General features: G+C 45.4%; 1 long non-coding RNA gene across 2 annotated transcripts; it reads left to right on the top strand.

Annotated features, from left to right (window-relative positions):
- Positions 1 to 1007: 1007 nt before the first annotated feature.
- LOC307204048 lies at positions 1008 to 15521 on the top strand. 2 transcript variants are annotated; one of them, XR_013833491.1, is made up of 2 exons: positions 1008 to 1083; positions 15207 to 15521. It is a non-coding gene; the product is annotated as an uncharacterized lncRNA (long non-coding RNA). The 2 variants fall into 2 exon arrangements; XR_013833492.1 differs by lacking the exon at positions 1008 to 1083 and adding an exon at positions 4573 to 4652.
- Positions 15522 to 16409: the final 888 nt, after the last annotated feature.

Below are 16409 nucleotides of genomic sequence, written 5' to 3'. Positions count from 1 at the left end.
CTATTTATTTTGTAAGCTGGAATAGAACTGACTAGCAAACAGCTCAGCCGGCCTGCTTTTATAGGCAGCCGGCTGTCAACATTGTAGCAACAACAACCCAGAGTTTCCCGCCTAAAATAACTGACGTGGACCTGAGGGAAAACTATCTACAGACCTGAGTGAAAACTATCTACAGTATCCCCCTGCTGGCCCAGGGTGAAACTTCACTACATAACAGTTTATGAGAAACTGCAGCTTTGAAGTGGACAATTAGTGAGGTGGCAAGAAGCCAAGTTAAGTAAGAGTACTTGAGACAGTCCGCTTGGAGATAGGGAAGCCTAGCAACAGGTGGTGATTGGCTAAAAGTTTTCCCTTATAAGCAGCATGACACAGTAGTTTGGTGTTGGAGTTCAGAGGTTGGTGTGTAGAGTTGAATCGAGTCTGTGTATATACAGTGGTACCTCTGGATATGAACGGGATCCGTTCCGGAGCCCCATTTGCATCGTGAAGTAAACGCAACCCGCGTCTGCACGCCTGCGCATGCCACGATTCGCTGCTTCCGTGCATGCGCGTGACGTCATTTTAACTGTCTGCGCATGCGCGAGCGGCAAAACCCAGACGTAATGCGTTCTGTTACTTCCGGGTCACCGCAGAGCGCAACCCAAAAGCGCTCCACCTGAAGCAACTTCAACCCGAGGCATGACTGTAGTAACTTGTACAAAGCTGTGCTATACTTTGTGTATAATAAAAGCAAAAACAAATCAAGTTACTGTTCAGCAAATTATGTTCCTGAGTCGTCATCCTGGACCACACGGACTAAGCAGCCGGTAGCAGAGAGTTTTGGTTGAGATCCATCAATAGAGAGGCTGCAGAATAGGAGAGAGAAAGAGGCATGGAAATGGGAGTGTTCTGTGCGCAAGGAAGAGTGGGGGGAAGGAGGAAGGGAGAAGAGGAACCGGGGAAGGTGAAAATGGGATGGGCAGAAAAGGAAGGAGGAGGAGGCATGGAAATTGGGTTAGGACTTGGGGCATAAAAGGGTCTGACATACAGGAAGAGAGGGTGGCTTCCTAGCTGGCCACAGGGCCAGCCCATCCATGAGAAAAGGTGATGCAACGGTCTTCCTCAGGAGGTTGCAGACTCTCTTTCCTTGGAGGTTTTTAAGTAGAGGTTCAAGGGCCGTCTGCCATGGATGCTTTAGTTGAGATTCCTGTATTGCATGGGGTCAGGGCCTTGCAGAGCCAGGCAGAGGCCCGGGCCAGGTAGATAACTGAAGTCCTATAAATAAGTAAGTATATAAATAATTTCCACAAAAGTTATGCTGACAAATAATTTTATTTCAAGGCTTGAACCGTATCAGCATATAAAGACAAAATGGAAAATATAGATATACAATTGGAATCGGAGGCCCAGGCCAAGTAGCCCATATGCCCCCCCCTCTGTCTGCGCCTGCATGGGGTTGGACTAGATGACCCCTGGGACCCCGGGACCCTTCAAACTCTATGATTCCATGATTTCACGACCACCTCAGGGGGCAGCCCCCACAGGGGCAGCGTGGAGGTGAAGGTGAAACAAGGCACACAGAGCAGGGATCCAGAACAGAAGAGAGAAGTGGCTTCAAGAATAGAGTTGGGAAGGTGAAAAGGAGGACTTTCCCAGGGGTGGAAACTCCAGAAGGCTTAATGTGGGCGAGTGAGAGGTTGGTGAACAGAGTGAACTGGGGGGGGGGCAGAGCCCCGTAGTATATTAATATTAGCAAGAATCACGTTTGTGGAAGCTTAGAATGATGATTGCAAGCCTAAGAAGGAGGAATCGCAGAGCTACTAAGCCTAACTGTGTCTACTCAGAAGTAAATTCTATTTAATTGAATGGAGCTTACTCCCAAGTCATTGGAGCTTATTTGTTTTTATTGACTTGATTTCTTACCCTCTCTTAGGGATAAAGTCCAAGAGCAGGTTACAGCAATTTAAAAGGATAGAATCCTTACAGTATTAAGGATAGGATTACAGCCTAACTGAGTTTACGGGAGCAGATGGCAGTTAAAGAAACATGGGGATTATAAAGAGACTGAGTGGCTGGAGACCAGGAGCCCAAAATATAAGAAAAAAATAGCTGGGATTGGAGCAGATCATATATTAATGTAATATAAGCAAATTCAATCATAAAGGTAAAGGTAAAGGTACCCCTGCCCGTACGGGCCAGTCTTGACAGACTCTGGGGTTGTGCGCCCATCTCACTTAAGAGGCCAGGGGCCAGCGCTGTCCGGAGACACTTCCGGGTCACGTGGCCAGCGTGACAAAGCTGCATCTGGCGAGCCAGAGCCGCACACGGAAATGCCGTTTACCTTCCCGCTGGTAAGCGGTCCCTATTTATCTACTTGCACCCGGAGGTGCTTTCGAACTGCTAGGTTGGCAGGCGCTGGGACCGAGCAGCGGGAGCGCACCCCGCCGCAGGGATTCGAACTGCCGACCTTTCGATTGGCAAGTCCTAGGCGCTGAGGCTTTAACCCACAGCGCCACCTGCGTCCCTAAAAATTCAATCATAGAAGACGTTAAATAAGGGACAGACTTATCTGTTTATTATTCATGTATTTGCCATTTACAAAATGATTTGGTTGTGATATGTGATTCTTAAATATTCAGTATTTATTTACAAGATGTTTTGCATAAAGAAATAATGAATTGTTTTGAAATTAATATTTAATACAATGGAATCACTTTTAATCTATTAGGCTACCTGTGAACTGTGTACTAGAATCATTGTGCCATTATGTATTTCCTCAAGCTCCCTTATCTTAACATTCTGGCTACGGGACTGTGCCAAATGTCTATTTTGGCCCCGTGGATCAAAAATGAAACTTGACTTTTATTTCCTCAGATATTATGTGTTTCCCCCGGGAAATAACAGCATTATAGACAAAGTTTGCCTGATTAGAAAGCCTCTTTAGGTAAATAGCAACCAGGTGCTCCGTCCTTACTAGCAAACAAAGCTTCCAATTAATTTTAATTTATGTTGCAAACTTGAACAATACTTAAATATTTGGATTATTATCCTCTTCTGCCCAGTTCAATCAAAACACAAATTGCACAGTGGACGTTCAAGGAAGCTGCTTTTAGCGGTTGCTATCCCAACCTTCTGAATTATCATCAGCATTCAGCTTGTTGCAGGGATGATGCAGATGGGCCTTAAGATTCAGTCCTAGACTTGAGATACCTGGTGGAGTATCTTCTGGTGGAGTACACAATCAGGTGCTCCACTGCCACATGTTGCACTGGGCTGAACTCCCCACACCTCATGACTCCCTCTGGACCTAAGGATAAGGGGTCCCTTTACCTTTGATGGTGAAACTGGGAGATAAATGGTGCCCACCCCCACCACCTCACTATAGGATATGGCAGAAGCCCTGTTTATGCTGATGGAATGTGCAATACACCACCACCACCCAGCAGTAAAATTGCAAATGCAACTCCATGTCAAAAACGGTCTCGGTCCAGTATACCTGAAGGAGCATCTCCACCCCCATCGTTCTGCCTGGACGCTGAGGTCCAGTGCCGAGGGCCTTCTGGCGGTTCCCTCATTGCGAGAAGCAAAGCTACAGGGAACCAGGCAGAGGGCCTTCTCGGTAGTGGCGCCCGCCCTGTCAAACGCCCTTCCAGCAGATGTCAAAGCGATAAACAACTACCTGACATTCAGAAGACATCTTAAGGCAGCCCTGTTCAGGGAAGTTTTTAACGTGTGATATTTTACTGTATTTTTGGTTTCTGTGGAAGCCGCCCAGAGTGGCTGGGGAGGCCCAGCCAGATGGGCGGGGTATAAATAATAAATTATTATTATTATTATTATTATTATTATTATTATTAACAAGTCTAAAGCAATGTACACTGGGGCAAAAAGTCTTCATATGAGGTCTGAACTGGCAGTGACTGACCAGGAATGAAACCTTGGAGTCATAGTGGATTGCTCCATGAAGATGCATTCCATGCTAGAGATTATTGGGGGGGGGGGATTGAAAATAAAACTCCTGATATCATAATGCCGCTGTTCAATTTTACGATGCAATTACACATGGAATACTCTGTTCAATACCAGAAGCCTCACTTCCAAAATGATATTGGAATGGTTCAGGAAAGGATGACCAGAATGATCATAGGGGCAAGCCTCCAATGAAAAAAGGCTGGGGCTTTTAAGTTTAGGGGGGGGTGAAGAGACGTGATAGAAATGTGTAAAAAGTTTTACTCTGCATCATAGAATTGTAGAGTTGGGAGGGATGCGAAAGGTCCCTTCTAATAACGGAAGAACTCGGAAACACCCAACACAGCTGAAGGTTGGAAGATTTGAGACAGACAAAAGAAAGCATTTCTTCGCACAAAGCATAGTTAACCTGTGGAACCCTCTTCTGCAGGAGGCAGTGATGACTTTGAAAGAGGATTAGATAAGTTTAGTGAGGAGAGGGTTATTGATGGCTCCTAGCCTTAATGGCTATGCTCTGCTTCATGGTTAGAGGCAGCAATGCTATCTCAGTTCCAGTTGCTTGAAACAGCACGAGGAGAGAAGGCTCTTGTGCTTGAATTCTGCTTGTGGTTTTCCCACAGGTCTCTGGTTGGCCACTGTGAGAACAGGATGTGGAAGGGATTGTTCAGGACAAAAAGAGGCATGATTTCTCCCATCGCATTTAGGTAGAGTGTGTTTTAAACATTTTGTTGGGAGCCGCCCAGAGTGGCTGGGGCAACCCAGCCGGATGGGTGGCAAATAAAAAAAAAATAAAAAAAAAAATAGTAGCTGCTAGACATGTCATAATTTGTTCACTTGTAGTATACTGTATATTAATATATATTAATTAAATTACATTTGTCTCCCCCCAACTAAATCTTTGTCATTTTTGCTTGGTAATATCACAAATTATTTGATATTTTTTTTAGTAGACATAAAATCCATGGCTTATTAGGATACCCCAAATTTTCTTCAGAAAATTGCTTTGCTCAGGTAACTATCATAGAGTTACCAAAATTTTCAAAAGTAGGGGATCTGTGACTTGGCTTTTGAAAAATAGGGGGTCCTCAGTAATTAGTTACTTGGGAACCACTGCCCTATAATACAGTTTTGCAATGCACAGCTGAAATAACCAAATGGGCTATTCCATCTATCACCATCATCCTCTGCATAGTCCATCATGGGGCACATGCATCTTTCAATGGAAAGTAAATTAACCACCCAACATTTCAACTCTTAGCAAAGCATTTGGAACAGTTTAGTCATGAGCCAAAGATCCCGCCAGCCAAGCAAAGGCAAATTTTGTTTACGAGACACCTGCCCAGAGTCTACATCCCTTTGTTCATCCAGCTTTGTGCTCATTTTTGCAGATCCTGTAGCGGTGCAAAGAATGATTTCCCTCCGGTTTAAACAGCAGGGATGCTCACTTTGAACAATTTGCTTGCATAGGAAATGAACCCCTTGATTTCTGTTGACATTTGCACGCAAGGTGTAGGTGGCTCTCGTAACATTTTTCAAAGCTTCTTGGCTGTGTTTGTTCAGATACTTTCATGCAACTGTGAAACGCGATAATGCCAGGCAATGGGTTCAGGGAATGGCATTGATGTCCCTCTAGGAAGCAGCGGATTTTCAGAGTTCTCTGCATGTAACAGTGGTTTTTGTCATTACAAATCCCCACTCCCTTGCCAGAGCAGCTCTTGTACACATGGTGCCTTAATTGCCAAAGCACCGAGCAGCGTGCCTCTGCATTCCCCCCATACTTTAAAACAAAACAACCACTAAAATGACTGCCATGGATTATTATCGCAGGGAACTTCATAATATAAATGTGAAGATTGCTCCCCCAGCTATCACAACAGCAGGAGGCTTAGAAAAGTTTCAAACCTTGCGCTTGCAACACTTCTGCCAGGCCCTGTCACTGGTAAAAATGATTGTGTTCTCAGAGATTAGGCAAACCCATGAAAAGCACCAGCCAGAGAAGAATGTGACAGTCATTGCTCAGGGTGATGCTCTCCTCTGACACAGACGGGGGGGGGGGGGGTAGCGGGTAAAGGACCCCTGGATGGTTAAATCCAGTCAAAGGCAACTATGGGGTTGTGGCGCTCATCTCGCTTTCAGGCTGAGGGAGCTGGCATTTCTCCACAGATAGCTTTCTTTTCTTTCTTTCTTTCTTTTAAATATATTTTTATTAAACAATTTTAACAAAGCAACTTATCAGTCAATATATCCAATTACATTTCCCCCCTTTTTATTCCCCCCCATCCCTCCCTCTCCCACCCACTAAGGACTTCCCTCAGCTCCCCTCTCTGATTTATTTGCACATATTATTCTCTGCATGTTATAAAATTGTACATACCATTCATTACCTTATCTATCATAAAGGTAAAGGGACCCCTGACCATTAGGTCCAGTCATGGCCGACTCTGGGGTTGCGGTGCTCATCTCGCTTTATTGGCCGAGGGAGCTGGCGTTTGTCCACAGACAGCTTGTGGGTCATGTGGCCAGCATGACAAACCACAGCAGCGCACGGAAACGCCGTTTACCTTCCCGCCGGAGCAGTACCTATTTATCTACTTGCACTTTCACATGCTTTCAAACTGCTAGGTTGGCAGGAGCAGGGACTGAGCAACAGGAGCTCACCCCATCACGGGGATTCGAACCGTCGACCTTCTGATCGGCAAGTCCTAGGCTCTGTGGTTTAACCCACAGCGCCACCTGCGTCTCATCTTATCTATCATATATTCTACTAATAAATTTGTGGGTGTTTATTCAAAACCCACCAAGGAGTCCAGATTGTTTTGTTGTCTTTTTAGGTAATTTGCAAAAAGTTCCCATTCTTCCTTGAAGTCACAGTTGTCCTTTTCACATAGTTTGTATGTCAACTTTACCAACTCCGCATAGCTCATCAGACAGCTTTCCAGCCATGTGACCAGCATGACTAAACCACTTCTGGTGCAACGGAACACTGTGACAGAAAAGACTCTCCTCCCTGGAAGAGAGGGGAGTGGTTGTGGGCGGGAGCCCGAGCACCGCTCCTAGCAAGGGGCGTTGCCCCCTGCCTCCAGCTCACCTGGCTGGCGCCCACGCCCCTCTGTAGGCATCCAACCAGGTGCCACAGAGGGGGCGTGTTCGGCAGCCTTTTGCTGCAGCGCCAGCCTCTCCCCGGCCTCATTCTTTGCCGTTGTCTCGTCGTGAGTCACCCACCCTCCACTCCCTTTGAGTTAGGGTTAGGTCATTGGCCTTGCTATGGACCTTAGGTTGGTTGCCCTGGTTGCCCAGGGGGCCTGGTAGGAGTTTTTCCATTTGGCATTAGGCTTTTTGGTTTTTTCGCCTACCTCGTAGCAATCGTCACAACTTTTGTGGTATTGGTGGGTAGGTTAGGCATTGGAATAATGTGTTGTGGTGTGTCGAAGTGCTAGGTGTGGCCATCGCCTATGCCTTCAATTTTTGGGTTAAAGGAATCTGGTGGTCGTGTATTCTGTCCGATGCCTGCTTGGCGGGAGGCCATGGCACGACCCTCGGTGACATCAGGGGTGAGCCTATAGTTGGATTAGCATCAACAGGCTCCACCTACTGATGAATAAACCCACTTGTTTTAGAGATCCAATGCCTAAGCCAATACCTTTTCACTGCTGTAATCAATAAAGTTGTGGCTTTTCCTTGCCCATTAACCTTATATCACGTGTCCTTGTGTATTCATTTCACATTGCGGGGGTCGGGTCCTCGAACCACAACCAGAGTGCACGGAAATGCTGTTTATCTTCCCGCTGCAGTGGGTACCTATTTATCTACTTGCACTAGCATGCTTTTGAACTGCTAGGTTAGCAGGAGCTGGGACAGAGCAATGGGAGCTCACTCCATTGCGGAGATTTGAACCGCCCACCTTCCTATTGGCAAGCCCAAGAGGCTCAGTGATTTAGACCACAGCGCCACCCGCCCTTCACAGACTTATATGCTCCAGCAGTTCTTATTCTTGGTTAATCAATGCCAGCTCTACTTTTGCCTTTCAGTTAGATTTTGGAGGTGGGTTTTACAAATTCCTCCTGCGTGCACATTGGGAGAAGGTCATAGCTTAGTGGCAAAGTTCCATGTTCAATCCCCCAGAATCTCCATACAGAGATGAAGAAAAGTACCCTCCAGCCCCGAAACCTTGGAGTGCTGCTTCCAATCAATGTGATCAATAAGGAACTCAGTTGAATCATAGAATTGTAAAGTTGGAAAGGACCCCAAGGGTCATCTAGTCCAACCCCCTGCAGTGCGGGCATGAGTGGACCAATGACCTGAGGCCATGTGAACCATGCTGCAACAAACTGGAGTAGCTTTTCAGAACACACACAATGAATTACATTTCTTGTTCGCACATGAATCGTATATATTGCTACAAACCATCCTAATCTCTGAGCGGTGTGAGATTCTAGGGTTTCCTAGCAGTTACCCAGGATTGTGCTTTATTTTGGAAATGAGGCACAATGGAGACTGCGGTGTCTTTAGGATATATGGTTTATTTAAACATATACAGTGGTACCTCAGGTTACATATGCTTCAGGTTACATACACTTCAGGTTACAGACTCCACTAACCCAGAAATAGTACCTCAGGTTAAGAACTTTGCTTCAGGATGAGAACAGAAATTGTGCTCCAGCGGCATGGCAGCAGCAGGAGGCCCCATTAGCTAAAGTGGTGCTTCAGGTTAAGAACAGTTTCAGGTTAAGAACTGACCTCCAGAACGAATTAAGTACTTAACCCAAGGTACCACTGTATATACTGTACAACCTGAACCTACAAAGGAGGGGTTCATAGCATCAGCACGCAAAGAGGGTCTTGTTTCTCCCATAACCACAGCCTGGGATTCAAGCAGAGATCTAGCATGGTGTTTGCCATTTCTCTCTCTCTGCTTGCTTCTTTGCTTCTAGATCACATTCATAAAAACAATCGTAGAACTGTAGAATTTGAAAGGACCATGACCATCATCTACTCCTGCAATGCAAGAATCTTCCGCCCAACGTGGGGCTCAAATTCATGACCATGAGATTAGGAGTCTCATGCTCTACCAACTGAGCTATTCTGCAAACTCTCTAAACTCAGCCTTTGTTCTTCTACTTCTGAGTTTAGGAGGGACGGTGGACCCACCCATTTTCCATCTCACACCAAGCCCCTTTCCTTTGTTCTCTTAATGGAAACAGTGCTGCTTGTGATGAATATAGGTCATAATGGAAATTGCTGCCTTCTTGCCTTAGTTGTGAATGAAGCGGAGGGCAGGGAATAAAAGCTTCTAGCTGTTACCTCCACTGCAACTCAGCATCCCTTGCTTACATACAACGTCAAATCTACACATTTTTCTCGTCTCATTGTGTAGCTTCACTCAAAAGAGCCCCCCTGCTCTGAAAACCTCACAGGTGATCCAGAGAGAGAGTGAAGAAGCAGCTATGTCTTTATTAAGCAGGACTGAGAGGAAAGCATGTGCTTCTTATCACACTTTAAAATTTTATTTTTAAACCTCTCTCAGCATGTTATGACTCCACTGATAACGCATCCTAATTTGCCCCCTGCAGCCACACCATGGTTGTGAGGGAGCCAGTGTTATTACATTTCTACCCTTTGGAACAATGAAATAGCAGCATCTACCTTCACTCTTTGACAGGCTTCCTTGTTATTGAAATACAAGGGGATGCTGACATCTATGGGCCACCAGCTTCGTTACAGAGTGCAAGGCAATTCTGATGTTTCTGTTACTTGCCTCCCATGTCATTATAGGCACAACCAGCAAAGGCAGGTGAGGGACTTAAAATACCCATTTTAAGATCAGCAGCACTTGGGGGTAGCCAGGATTTTTGTAAGGGGGGCCAGGACTTTTGATAGGGGAGGCAGAACCGACCTAATTGGTCAGTTAAGTATTTCTATTGTTTTACTTGTTGTCTTTGATGCTTTTGAATTATGATGCTGGAGGAGACTCTTGAGAGTCCCATGGACTGCAAGAAGATCAAACCTATCCATTCTGAAGGAAATCAGCCCTGAGTGCTCACTGGAAGGACAGATTGTGAAGCTGAGGCTCCAATACTTTGGCCACCTCATGAGAAGAGAAGATTCCCTGGAAAAGACCCTGATGTTGGGAAAGATGGAGGGCACAAGGAGAAGGGGACGACAGAGGACGAGATGGTGGGACAGTGTTCTCGAAGCTACCAGCATGAGTTTGACCAAATTGCAGTGGAAGACAGAAGTGCCTGGCGTGCTCTGGTCCAGGGGGTCACCACGAAGAGTCGGACACGACTAAATGATTAAACAACAATTGTTTTACTTGATCTAGGGGGGCAGCTGCCCCCCCTTAGCTATGTCCATGGTGGGATGAGACCCCTCCACACAAACATTCCATTCCCAAAAATGACAGATGAGTGCAAAAAAACCCAACCCATATAGTTTTCTGTGTGACTTCAATTTTATTGCAAGATAAAGGTTGTCTTCTTTCTTAAAACAGTATTGCACATTTACACCATCTTGTGATGCTAAAAGGAATATAACAAGTAGAAACTTCCTTATACTAAGTCAGATGATGTGTTCCTCTTACCCAGTATCATTGGGCACTACAACTGGCAAGTGAGGAGGCAGTCCTTGGTGTTGATCCAGGACAGGGCCTTTTCAGTGGTGGCTTCCCATTTCTGGAATGCCCTCCCTGGAAAATTGCATCTGTCTCTGCCATTATTGACTTCCAGGAGGAGCTAGAAAGCATTCCTGATTACCCAGGCATTTGATGGCTGAAAGACACTGTTCCTGGCAACCCAGAAAACACTGGATGTGAATATGTTTTTCATCATGGGTGCATTCGGACATGGCGATTGTTGCACTAGTTTTCCTGGTTATAATGCTGGCAATTCTAACCTGGATTCTAACACTCCTTGTATGCTGCATTACCTGTTGCATACTGCGGCTTTCCCATCAATATACTGTCATGTCACACTAAATTTTAAATGGCAGGAAATAACTGTATGCTGGGATACTGCCCCAAATTTCATCGTATGAAATTGCCATGAGAAACTTAAGCCAGCATTGAAGACTGTCTGGAAACTACAGCTGGCAAAAATGGATGGAACAACAAATGAAAATTTTTCCTTTACACAGTAGGCTAATTTCTACATGCATTCCAACTAGGTAAAAACAACTGGAATGTGCAAAGCCAGTGAGTGCAAAGCCTGGGAAGAATATTGGAGTGCTGTATTCAGGCTCCAGTCCTGAGGTTTTTGCTCACCTTTTAAGCATGAGCCTTCCTAATCCATATAGAAACTAATACATGAAGCAGAACACAGTTAATTAAAAAAAAAATGCAATGCACATCTCCAACTAAAAGGGGGGAAAGTGTACAAATGCATACATTAGAGGAAATAAGCATCAAAATGCATATAACCTCTAAGTTAGATCACTGCAACATGTTATACATTGGGCTGCCTCTGAAGATGGTTCAGAAGCTGGAATTCAGGAGCCAGGTTGCTCACTGGGGCAAGGAGGTATGAGCACATAACGCCAATTCTGGCCCCAACTACACTGGCTGCCAATTAGCTTCCGGACCCAATTCAAAGTGCCGGACTGCAATACCTCCTCATATGAACCAACCGGGACCCTGAGAGCATCATCTGAGGCCATTCTTCATGTGCCTCTGCCACAAGAGGTCCAGAGGGGGGCAACATGAGAACAGTACTTTTCTGAAATTGCTCCCTGCTTGTGGTATGCTCTCTTTAGGCGCCAGGCAAAAGCATTCCTCTTCTCCCAGGCATTTGGCTGATTAATCAATCTATAGGTAGCCGTGTTGGTCTGCCATAGTCAAAACAAAAAATTCCTTCCAGTAGCACCTTAAAGACCAACTAAGTTAGTTCTAGGTATGAGCTTTCGTGTGCATGAACACTTCTTCAGATACACTGAAACATAAGTGACCAACACGGCTACCTACCTGTAAGTAGACCTATGGAAGGCACCACATTGAAATTGAAATACTTTATTGTCACTTGTACAACTTGTATACAGTGAGATTACAGGAGCACTCCCACTCAGCTCTCTTGAGCCGCATGAAATGGAAGTCCATCAACCTCACCAAGAAACTTGCACAGGTATACACTGACATCTTCTTTCTGACTAAATGCAAGAACCTGGGCATTATACCTAAGGGTCATAGAATTAAGAACCCTCTACAATCCACTTATCCTACTGGAAATGCAAGGAAACTATGCCACAGTTTCTCCACAGGCTTACCACACCTATCAGCCATTCCCACCACCCTTCTGAGTAATACCCCTCCCCACCCTCTCACTATATATAAGGGTCTGGTGACTTATGTTTCAGTGTATCTGAAGAAGTGTGCATGCACACGAAAGCTCATACCTAGAACTAACTTAGTTGGTCTTTAAGGTGCTACTGGAAGGAATTTTTTGTTTTGACTATGGTGAGTGTTGTTTTTGTTTGTTACTCTATTATGTATTTTTGTGTTTTTATATTGTAAACCGCCCTGTGATCCTCAGATGAAGGGCAGTATAGAAAATTAATTAATTATCTCTCTCTCTCTCTCTCTCTCTCTCTCTCTCTCTCTCTCTGTGTGTGTGTGTGTGTGTGTGTGTGTGTGATTTGTATATATATTAGTAAAAATAACATACAAAACTGAATTGTATCAGGGGAAACATGCAGCTTAGGGAAAATTGCGCACAAACCTAGGAGAAATGTGTAATAAAATGCTGACAATTTTCCATGAGAACATAAGAATTGCCGACTGGATCAGGCCAGTGTCCCAGTTAATCCAGCATCCTGTTTTCCTGGTGCTTGACCTGAGCACCACAGCCTTCTCCCCTACCCCTGGAATGTCCAGCAACTGATGTTCTGAAGCAAGCTGCCTCGACTGTTGACTTCTTATTTCACAAACTTGCAAACTGATGTGGTAATGTGGCAAACTTAATTTACAATTGGGGGAGGGGAGAATGTGAAACGCAGAAACAGACATTGTCAGATTCATCCATCCCTCGCAGCCACTGTGCAGTCTGTCCCCTCAGCCTTCTCTGGCAGCTGCTCTCTCCGCACTCTTGCACCAAAACATGCAGCCTGCCTACACTCGGTTAAATGAAAATACAAACCTCGTCCCACAGAGCAAGCACTATTCCCTGTGCAGCCAATGCAATCCATGTAAAAGTAAGCTCCATGTTTTTCCCCTCCAAAAATGAAGGGGAAATGTGTGTGCGTCCTATGGGGCAAATGCAGGCTTTTGCTGAAGCCTGGAGAGTGAGAGGCATCGGTGCGCCCCTCTCGCTCTCCAGGCTTCAGGAAGCTATCCACAAGCCTTGCTAGCCCGGCGGGAGTTCCCGCGGGCTCACAAGGCTTGCGGGCAGCAGCCTGCAGCCCCGGCAAGTGTCCACAAGCCTCGCGCGCCCGGCGGGAGGTCCCGCCGGGCGCGCGAGGCTTGGGGCGGCAGCCTGCAGCCCGAAGCACGCGGAGCCCTCCGGAGGGTGCCCCGTGCTTCGGGCAGGTGTGCGCAAGGCTTGGGGCGGCAGCCACGGGCTGGGGGGGGAAATAATTTTTTTTTATTCATTTCCCCCCCAAAAAAACGAGGTGCGTCCTATGGGCCAGTGCGCCCTATAGGACGAAAAATACTGTAATCATCAAGGTGAATCTCCTGAATTATTTCCAGGTTCCCTAATGGCTGGAACATATGTGTGTGAACATTCATGCATGTATAAAGCCAACTTGTTGTGGGAAAAGAAGACTTCCGTTTTCTCAAGCTTGCTTACCTTGTTCCAGTAAGATTGTGTCCTGCTCTTTGCATGCGCTATTAATATAGACTAGACTAGAGAAGACTAGACTAGAATAGAAATTTTATTTAAGGTGAAGGGTCCTAGTGCAGAGCACGTATGGTCCTCCAGATATTGTTGGACTACAACTCTCTTGAGGTTGATAGAAGATGTAATCCAATAACATATGGAGGGTCGCAGGTTTCCCCTTCCCTGCTCTGCTACTTTGACCACAAAGGGATGCAGGTGGCACTGTGGTCTAAACCACTGAGCCTCTTGGGCTTGTTGATCGGAAGGTGAGCAGTTTGTGTTAAGTTGTGGGTGAACATATCAGACAACACAGCGATTCTTCAAACAGCTCTTATTTATTCACAGGCCAGAACAGAACTGAACTGAAGGGTTCAGCCAGCCTGCTTATATAGACACAACTTATATAGACACAACTGCTTATATAGACACAACTGTAACCACTTTCTGTAACTATCCAATCACTGAATGTCACTTTCAATCCCTTATTTGCATATGTGGGTCTGAGTGAAAACTATCTACGGTATCCTCCTGCTGGCCCAGGGTGAGAACTTCAGTACATAACACCTTGAATACACATGACCAGAGTGAGCTCCAATTGCTCTGTCACAGTTTCTGCCAACCTAGCAGTTCAAAAGCATACCAGTGCAAGTACATAAATAGGTATTACTGCAGTCGGAAGGTAAACGGTATTTCCATGCACTCTGGCACTCATCACAGTGTCCCGTTACACCAGAAGTGGTTTAGTCATGCTGGCCACATGACCTGGAAAAACTGTCTGTGGACAAATGCTGGCTCCCTCAGCCTGAAAAGCGAGATGAACACTGCACCCCATAGTCGCCTTTGACCAGACTTAACCGTCCAGGGGTCCTTTACCTTTTACATTTTACCTAACTCCTGCCACAATGGATCTGTTGTGTTGTTATTGCTGTTTTTAAAAAGTTACCTTTAAAATTCATCTGCATTTTGGGAGGATTAAAAACCAGCTCCCACCCTCTCAACAACCAGCATCTAATTACGTTTTCTTCATAGCATTAAATAGCAAACAGAGAGGTCTGTGTGAATTAAATGCAGTAAGAGGACTGACCTCATTGTTTTATAAAGGTTTTGTCTGTCTTCATCCTGAGACACACGGAACAGCTGTGGTTGTCAGTCCCAGATCTGTGCCAGCTAAATGCAGCCACCAACTTTACTTTATTCTAATTTTTGCAATGCCCGTGCTTGTCTATAGATGTCAGCATTGCCACAGAAATGCACACGGTATTGGAAGGGAGGAACAGAAGGGAGATAGCAGAAGTTCTCAAGGCACCATGGAATAGAGTGGGCCTTTCCAGGCCTTTGGGTGCAGCATTCACAAAGCAATCCAATACGTCTTCTCAAAAGGAAGCCCCCTTTGGGGCATTATCCTCATTTAACTGAGCTTCTAACTGCGGCCTCACTTTTCCTGTTCCTCTCCAGAATCTACAGATTAAGAAACTGAAGAGGGTACAAGGAGCAAGTCTTTCAGCAGGATCCACCAAACAGCAATGTCCAATGCAAACGCCAGGGATTCGGCTGATCTGTATAATGGGCATGGAGTTACTGAGACCACAGTTTGGAAGCAAAGCAGGGACAAACCCGTGGCTTCATTGCCAAGCGGCTGAAGCACAGAGAGCAAAATGACATTTCTGGGGATGTTTGTTTCTAAGATTTCTTTCAGGCCTCTCCCGTTCCAGCAAAAACCGTGCAAGCAACTCATGCCAATAACAAGCAATAAAGCAATCCCAACAACAACCGTGAAGTAATTATAACAAAATATAATGAAAACGGTGCATAAAGCAGAAGCTGGGAAACATTTTCAGCCCAAATGCCCCAGAGGAGAGGGCTGGAAGGCTGCCATTGTCCGCCCAGGCCTGAGGTTTCCCACTCCTGACAGAAAGTATCAAAGCAATAAAGAGTCGCATTAAAGCAACAGATAAACCAAAGGCTCACTGATCCAACAAGCTACCAGCTGACTTTAAAAAATAAATAGCAAGGCAGCTGACCCAAACCCCCAAGAACAACAAGTTATCTTGTGTACCACTGGGGGCGGGGGAAAGAAGAAATAGTAGTTCTCTCATATATTTCTGCTTCAGAAAGGTGATAGGGCACACAAAAACACACTCTCAGCCAGTATCAGTGGATAGGCAGCTTCATATGGGGATGATATTTTAATTACCCTAGTCATTAAATTACTCAGGGATTTAACGATGATAATCAACACTTTGAATTGTGCTTGGGAACAGATAAAAAAAAACCAAGTGAACTTGGTATAAGAATGGAACAATATGTGGCATTAAACCAGCATTGGTTAAAACATTCACATGTGCATCACATGTCTGGTGTAACATTTGAATGGTTGTCCAGGGCAGCCCCATAAAAATGCATTGCAGTACCCAATCTAGATGTAGCACAGACATGGGTGAATCCTGCAAAGTATGCCCTCCTCAGAATTAGATGCAGCAGATACACCAGCCTAAAATTCAGCAACAACACTTCTGGGCACAGACGCCATCTGGGATTGCAAGAACAATACCATGTCCAGAACATCCCAGAACTGTAAACCTAATATTTCAAGTGCAATTCCTAATACCCCTTCACTCAGTGCTTAGAAGTTTCATTTTTAAAAGCAACTAGTTCTAG

Source organism: Podarcis cretensis, assembly GCF_951804945.1.
Source record: "Podarcis cretensis genome assembly, chromosome: 15".
NCBI classification, from domain to species: Eukaryota; Metazoa; Chordata; class Lepidosauria; order Squamata; family Lacertidae; genus Podarcis; species Podarcis cretensis.
Note: the sequence above shows the minus strand (reverse complement) of the source record. Positions and strands in the feature narration are given on the sequence as shown.